Below are 7,302 nucleotides of genomic sequence, written 5' to 3'. Positions count from 1 at the left end.
TTCCAGGATTATGGTACCCTTTGAGTTCAGGTGTTACCCATCGTTTTTCTATAAGTCACACCTCCCCCAAAATAGATCCCAATGATCCAAGAATTTTAAGTCTTGCCCCCTGCACCAGTTACTTTGTCACACATTCATCTGCTTAATTCTGATACTCATACCTTCATTAGTGCGTGGCTCAGTCAGTAACCCTGAGATTATTACTCTGGAGGTCCGGCTTTTCAATTCTCTTTCTGTCTCCCAGTAGCCTAATGAAGCGGTGAGGTGTGTGGAGAGAGGGGGTAAGGTTGAGGAAAGGTGGAAGGTAGGAGGGAAAGGGAGAGTGGGATATTGGGGGAAATGGGAGAGTGGGGGGAGGATGGAGAAGGAGAACGAGAAAGTGTGAGAGAGAGAGAGAGATGAGATTGCCATGGAACTGCTCAATCTCTCTGCTCCCCGCACTTCCTCTCCCTGCTCTCGGTTCCTCTCGTTACCAGCTGTCCATCTGGTGTTTTCTGTTAGCGGTCAAACTGCCTTCTCAACACGGGCTTCCTCTGCCAACGGCTCCTTCCCCTTCCTCAGCTCAGAGACGCAGAGAGCCCTGAACAAGATGGACGAGGACAACATTTACGTGAATGCGAAGTTCGCAGAAACGGGCCCACAGTCTCCTTCGAACGGTGAGTGGGGCAGAAAAAACGGGGAGGGGGGGAGAGAGCTCCATTCTGTGTTTGATCCCGGCTGTGGCGATCGGACGGGTGGAGGGAGCCTCACTGACTCTCACTGTTCTGTCCTCAGCTGAACGGATGGGAGAGGCGATGAGGAGGGAGCTCTGTTGCAGGGCTGGTGAGGAGACTGCACTCGGGGAAGGGGCGCGGAGGCAGCGCCGGGGAGGGGCGGTATACCGGGAGATCTATGGAATAGGGCGAAGAGAGAGTGTTGTGGCAGGTGTCAGTGAAGAGAGAATGTCTAAAGCAGGGCAGCGTAGAGGTAGTACCGTGGGAGGGGTGTTGAGCAGGGGCATTGAGAAAGGAGCTCTGTGGGGATGGGCGGAGAGTAGGAAACACCGATGGAGGACTGATGAGGACAGAGGACAGTGGGAGGGGCGCTGTGTAAAATGTTAACCTCATTCTACTCTTTCTTACCCCATTCTCTATTCTCTCTCGCCCTCTCCGCCTCTCTCTTCCCCTCTTCTCGCTCCCCTCTTTCTCCCACTACCTCCCCCTCTCTCTCCCCCACGTTCTCGCCCCTCGCTCTCTTTCATCCTCTCTTTCCACTTTCTCTCACGCCTTCTCTCCCTCTTTTCCTCTTCTGTCTCGACGTTTTCATTTCTTCCTGTTGTCTCCGTCCATCTTTCAACCCTTTCTCTCCTGTCTCTTTCCCTCCTCTCCATCCTTCTCCCCACACTACCATTCATTCGCTTTCACTCTCTCACTGCCCAAACGCTCTACCCTCTCCCCCTATCACACCACCCCTCTTCCCGCGCCCGCTTTCCTTTTGTGTCCGCACACTATTTGCTTCCTCTCACCCTCTCGCTCCCTGCTGTCACTCTCCATCTATCTCCCTGTTCATCCCCTCTCGCTGCGCCCCACCCCCCTTTTTTCCACTCATTCCACACTCCACACACTCTCAGACGGGAAGTAGGGTGGGGAAGATGAGGCGAGCTGTCGTGAAAGGGGCTTCGGGTATTTGAATCAATGGGTTCTCTTCCAAAGAAGCGGCAATCGGTGCAGAAAAGACGGTTTCAATTCAATACAAGTTGCATTGCAATTCAACCATACATGAATACTCATCAATACAGTCAAACGAGTCTGTGTTACTCCCGGGCACAGATGCCCAACACAAAACCAACGGCCACACAACGGCACAAAACACACATGACATGTTGAGGATAGAGAGATAACAAGCGGATTTACGATATCAGTAAAATACATTGATGCAATATGTATGCATTTCATACATTATTTCATGAGTACCTCAGACTGAGGGGAGAGTTGATACAGAGCCATATCATTACAAGAGACAGAGATAGACGAGGCAACCGGCGGATTTCCACCCCGAAGAGAAATGTCTAAAAGCACGGAGTGGAAGCTGAGAGGGGACATCTTTACAGGAGATAAGATGGCACGTTTTGTTTACACAGAGAGCATGGGTGATTGAAATATGCTGCCCGGGGTGGTGGTGAAGGCAAATCGATAGAGGCGTTTAATTGGCTCTTTGACGGCCACGTGGATGTGCGGGGATTTTAGGGAGATGAACATTATGTAGGTAAAAACGATTTAGGTATAAAGTATAATGGGTCTGACAAATATTTTGTGCCGAAGGGTCCGTTGTGTTCTGCGATTTACGCTCACTGCTCTACATACGAGAAAGAGAGTGATTTGAACTCAGATGGTGGGAAGAGCAGGGGTGGGGTAGATCAGGGAATATGACGATAGATTGACAAAGACAAGAAACTATTTTTCCACAGATGACACGGGCAGTGAACGACCCACAAGGAGAGGCAGATTAGATTCAAGCAAATGGCTAATCTGCGTTTTAACAGCGACCCTCGTTATCACGGGTATCTGCTGGGGGATTCATGGTGAGTTGAGCACCCGTCGGAACGATCAAACCGCAGGGAATAAAAATGGCCACTGTAACAGCGACACATTCCCAACATTTCCCAGAAATACCCTTCCCGGTGATATCAACATACCCCTCACTGTGGTACTGACGGGTCTCTCAGCATGACCACGACTCACCCCTCACCGTGACACCGACACAACTCCCACCAACACATCCCTCAACATTATACCGTTATATCCCTCACCCTGATGCCAACCTACAACATAATGTAATAACAATTCACGGTAACACTGTCACGCCCCTCGCCGTGGAACCGACACGTCACGCACTGTAATGTGGACACCTCCCTCACTGTGACACAGACACGTCCGTCACTTTGAAGCCGCCTCATCGCCTATCATGACAGTAACAGCCGCTCCACAGAAACACCGACATAACAGTCACGGTCACAAAGACGCATCCCTCACCGAGACACCGACAAGCCCCTCAATGCGTCACCCACTCAGCCGTCACAGTGACAGCGACACTCCTCTTACTGTGACACGGGCGCATCCACCGTGACCACAACAGGTCCTTCTCAATGACGCAGACATAACCCTTACCGTGACATTGACATTTTCCCACTGAAACACCCATACACCGCACACTATGTCACAGACACTACTCTCACTGCAACACCGACACACCTCGCACCGTGACCCTGACATATCTCTCACCGTGACACAGAGATACATCGCGAAATGACCCGCTACACCTCTGACATGGACCCAGAAACGCCTATCACAGTGACAGCTACACATCTCTCACCGAAACTCCGACTGGCTGTGACAGGGAATCGCTTATCACCGCGATACTGACGCAGCCTCCATCGTGACACCAATAAAAATCTCACTGGTACCCTGATATACCCCTCAGCGTGTCGCAGACACGTACCTCACGGTGGCGTCGACGCCCCTCACTGTGCCACCAGCACATCCCTCACTGTGACACCTTCACCACGTCACTGACACACCACCCCTACCTTCATTCCGCCGCTCCGTATCCGTGTGACCTACTCCGTCCCTTAAACCGCAGCTCGTCTTGGTCAACATCTCCTTCTCCTATATTACTCCCTTTCTCTGTCTCACACACACCTTACACAACACCCATGCCCTTTCCGTCAGTCCCCCCTCCCTTACAGGCGATCCCGGTCACCGTGACTCATCCTCTCCGCGACACACTTCCCTTCTCCCTTATCCCCTGCCATCCTTGCGCCTCTCCCCATCTCCGTTACCTGCTCAATGCCCTTAAAATTTTCCTCATCTGCATTTCCACCCCATTCGTCTCCCTTTCTGCGTTGAGAAGCAATTGTGGGGACTGTGAGTGAGAGATGGCGTCTGGTGTTACACCTCCCCCCTTCCACCGGATATCTATCACCAGGTTCTGAGCCTCGCCAAGCTCTGCGTGCACAGGGCGGTCACGTGGTGGAACAACACTTACATCAGTGACTGCAGTATCACCACCCTTTACCTGGCCTCCTCTCTCCTCCCCTTCCTTCCTCTTCTCGCAGCACACCATCCCGTCACACACACACACCATCTCTGAGAAACACACACAACTCGAGAGTACTGGAACGCCGAAGTGCTGGGTATTGGTGAGTGGGGAGATCGGGAGAGGGAGGGAGCTGCGCACTTTTTCTGACTCCGGTGCAGTGTGCTGCGATGGTGGGGGAGGTACTTCACATCTCTGACACCGGGGTTCCATGGGGTAATAATTAGGGAGCATTCCGATTGTCTGACCAAGGGAGTGTGTTTTGGGACGGCGTGGAGGGAGCTTCACTCCGAGTCTGAACAGGGAGGTCTGTGATAGGACAGTGTGAAGGGAGCTGCACTCTCTGTCTATCCCCGAGAGTGTGTGAGGGACGGTGTGGAGGGAGATTCACTATCTGTCTGTTCCCGAGAGTGAGTGAGGGACGGTGTGGAAGGAGATTCACTCTCTGTCTGTCCGCGGGAGTATGTGATTGTTCATTGCGTAGGGAGCGTCACTCAGTGTCTGATGCTAGGAGTGTGTGATGGGATTATAAGGGGGTGTATTGTTCTGCCTGTGTCTCATAGTCATAGGTCAGAGGATTTCGGCGGTTAAATAGACTCTAAACACCGATAGGGAGCAAAAAGATGGCAACACACTCGTTCTGCTCTAGAGGCTGCAATCTGAACACCTTTTCGGTGGCCTCCACTCTCCTCCCCTTCTTTCCTCTTCCCTCAGCACATCATTCCTTCCCTATATATGTTAAGTGGGCGAGTGAGCAGCCGGAGATCCTGGTCCGTATCGGTAACAATGACATCGGTTTGAATAGGGAGGTGGTTCTTCAAACTGAGGTCAGGAATTTAGCCAATAAATTAAATGACTTGGCCACTGCCCGTCCCAGTGAGGCCACACATGGGAATACAATATTATTTAGCACGTGTGTCCTTTGGTGTAGGTGAGAGGGCTTCAAAATTTTAATTCATGGTGTTTTTTTTTTCCAAGGAAGGTGGGATCAGTACAGAAGAGATGGAAGCCAGTTTACAGATAAACTGGTGGTGAACTAATATCCAGCGGGAAAGTTTGCCAGGACTGTGCATGAAAGTTTTGTGGAGACTTGTTAAACTCGAGTTGCACTCAGAGTTTCAGAGCAGATAGCGGAGTCGGTGTGGAGATAGATGTTGTAAAGACCTCAGACAAAGGCAGGAAACACAAGATTGAGCATGAGGCCACGAGTGTGCTGAGCTGCGTATTTGTTCCGGAGCATTAGAGGATCAGAGGAGAGACATGGTCAAGGTCGATATCATGCCGATAAACACAGATCGACCAGACACCCGGTGTGTTTCTCCCCCAGGACCGGGATGTAATAGCAGAGTGTTTAAGATGACAGGGGGCAGGTTTATAGGTGATTTGAGGGGCAAGTCTTTGTTTACATATAGAGCCTGTTTGACTGGAATGTGCTGTCAGGGCTAGCGGCGGAGGCAGGTCAATAGAGGCGTTTAAAGGCTGTTTGAAAGACAGGTGGGAGTGCAGGCGATGGACGGAGATGGACATTGTCGTGGAAGAGACCATTTAGTTTGATTGGTATAGGACAAGAACGAGAGCTGAAGGGTCTGTATTCCTCTGTAATTAACGTTCACTGCTCTGCAGTAGGGGAAGAAAGTGACCTGAACTCAGATGGTGGGAAGAGCAGAGGTGGTGTAGATCAGGGAATGTGACGATGGATTGACAAAGACAAGGAATGATCTTTTCCACAGACAACACGTGCAAGGAGAGACAGATTCAGACTCAAGAATATGGCTAATCTGCGTTTTAACAGCGATCCTCATTATCACCGGTAACGGCTGGAGGCTTCATGGTGAGTTCAACACCGGTCGGAACGACCAAATCGCACACGATAAAAATGGCAACTGTAACAGGGACATATTCCCGACATTACCCCGAAACACACATCACCGTGGTACCAACACACCGCTCACTGTGGCCGTGACGGGCCCCTAAGCATGAAGACGACACCCCTCAACGTCATCCGACACAACCCCCACCAATACATGATACAGACATATCCCTTAACCCGATTCCACCACACAACCCAATGAAATAATGATTCACAGTAAATGTGATCCTCCCTCCACACCGTCCCATCACACACTCCCGGGGTCAGACACAGAGTGAATCTCCCTCCGCACCGTCCCATCACACCCTCCCGGGGTCAGACACAGAGTGAATTCCCTGCACACTGTCCCATCACACACTCCCAGAATCAGACACAGAGTGAATCCCCTCCATAATGTCCCATCACACACTTCAGGGGTCAGACACAGAGTGAAACTTCATCTACACAGTCCCATCACACACTGCTGGGGTCAGACACAGAGTGAATCTCCCTCTCCGCCGTCCCATCAGAGTGAATCTCCCTCCGCACCGTCCCAGCACACATTCCCGGGGTCAGACACAGAGTAAATCACCTTCCGCATCGTCCCATTACACACCCCGGGGTCAGACACAAAGTGAATCTCCTTCCACAACGTCCCATCACACACTACCGGGTCAGGCACAGAGTGAATCTCCCTCCAAACCGTCCCATCACACACTCCCGGGGTCAGGCACAGAGTGAATCCCCTGCACACTGTGCCATCACACACTCCGGGAGTCAGATACCGAGTGAATCCCCTCCACACTGTTCCGTCACACACTTCCGGGATCAGACACAGAGTGAATTTCCCTCCACACCGTCCCATCAGACACTCCCGGGGTCAGACACAGAGTGAATCTCCCTCCCCGCTGTCCCATCACACACTACCGGGTCAGGCACAGAGTGAATCTCCCTCCACACCGTCCCATCACACATTCCCGGCGTCAAACACAGAATGGAGCTTCCTACACACCGTCCCAGCACACACTCCCGGGGTCAGACACAGAGTGATTCTCCCTCCATACCGTCCCATCACACACTCGCGGGGTCAAACGCAGAGTGGAGCTGCATCCACACCGTCCCATCACACACTCCCGGAGTCAGGCACAGAGTGAATCCCCTGCACACTGTGCCACCACACACTCCCGGAGTCAGACACAGAGTGAATCCCCTCCATACTGTCCCGTCACACACCTCCGGGGTCAGACACAGAGTGAATCTCCCTCCACACCGTCCCATCACACACTCCCGGGGCAGACACAGAGTGAATCTCCCTCCAAACCGTCCGATCACACACTCCCGGGATGAGACACAGAGTGATTTTCGCTCCACACCATCCC

At 52.1% G+C, this 7,302-nt stretch overlaps 1 protein-coding gene across 5 annotated transcripts in view; it reads left to right on the top strand.

The window, feature by feature from the left end:
- Positions 1-578: 578 nt before the first annotated feature.
- LOC140207259 (C-type lectin domain family 12 member A-like) overlaps positions 579-7,302 on the top strand; it is a 33,292-nt gene continuing 26,568 nt past the window's right edge. For 3 of the 5 annotated variants that reach the window (XM_072275710.1, XM_072275706.1, XM_072275709.1), the window contains exons 1-3: positions 579-656; positions 2,447-2,560; positions 5,805-5,905. The gene's annotated coding sequence lies outside the window, so the exon portion shown is untranslated. Of the gene's footprint in view, positions 657-2,446; positions 2,561-4,130; positions 4,178-5,781; positions 5,906-7,302 lie in introns of those variants that run through there. The other 2 variants (XM_072275707.1, XM_072275708.1) reach the window with 2 other exon arrangements.

The sequence above is a fragment of the Mobula birostris genome, chromosome 13, assembly GCF_030028105.1.
Source record: "Mobula birostris isolate sMobBir1 chromosome 13, sMobBir1.hap1, whole genome shotgun sequence".
Classification (NCBI taxonomy): Eukaryota; Metazoa; Chordata; class Chondrichthyes; order Myliobatiformes; family Myliobatidae; genus Mobula; species Mobula birostris.
The sequence above is the reverse complement of the archived record's forward strand: the minus strand, read 5'-3'. Positions and strand labels throughout refer to the sequence as shown.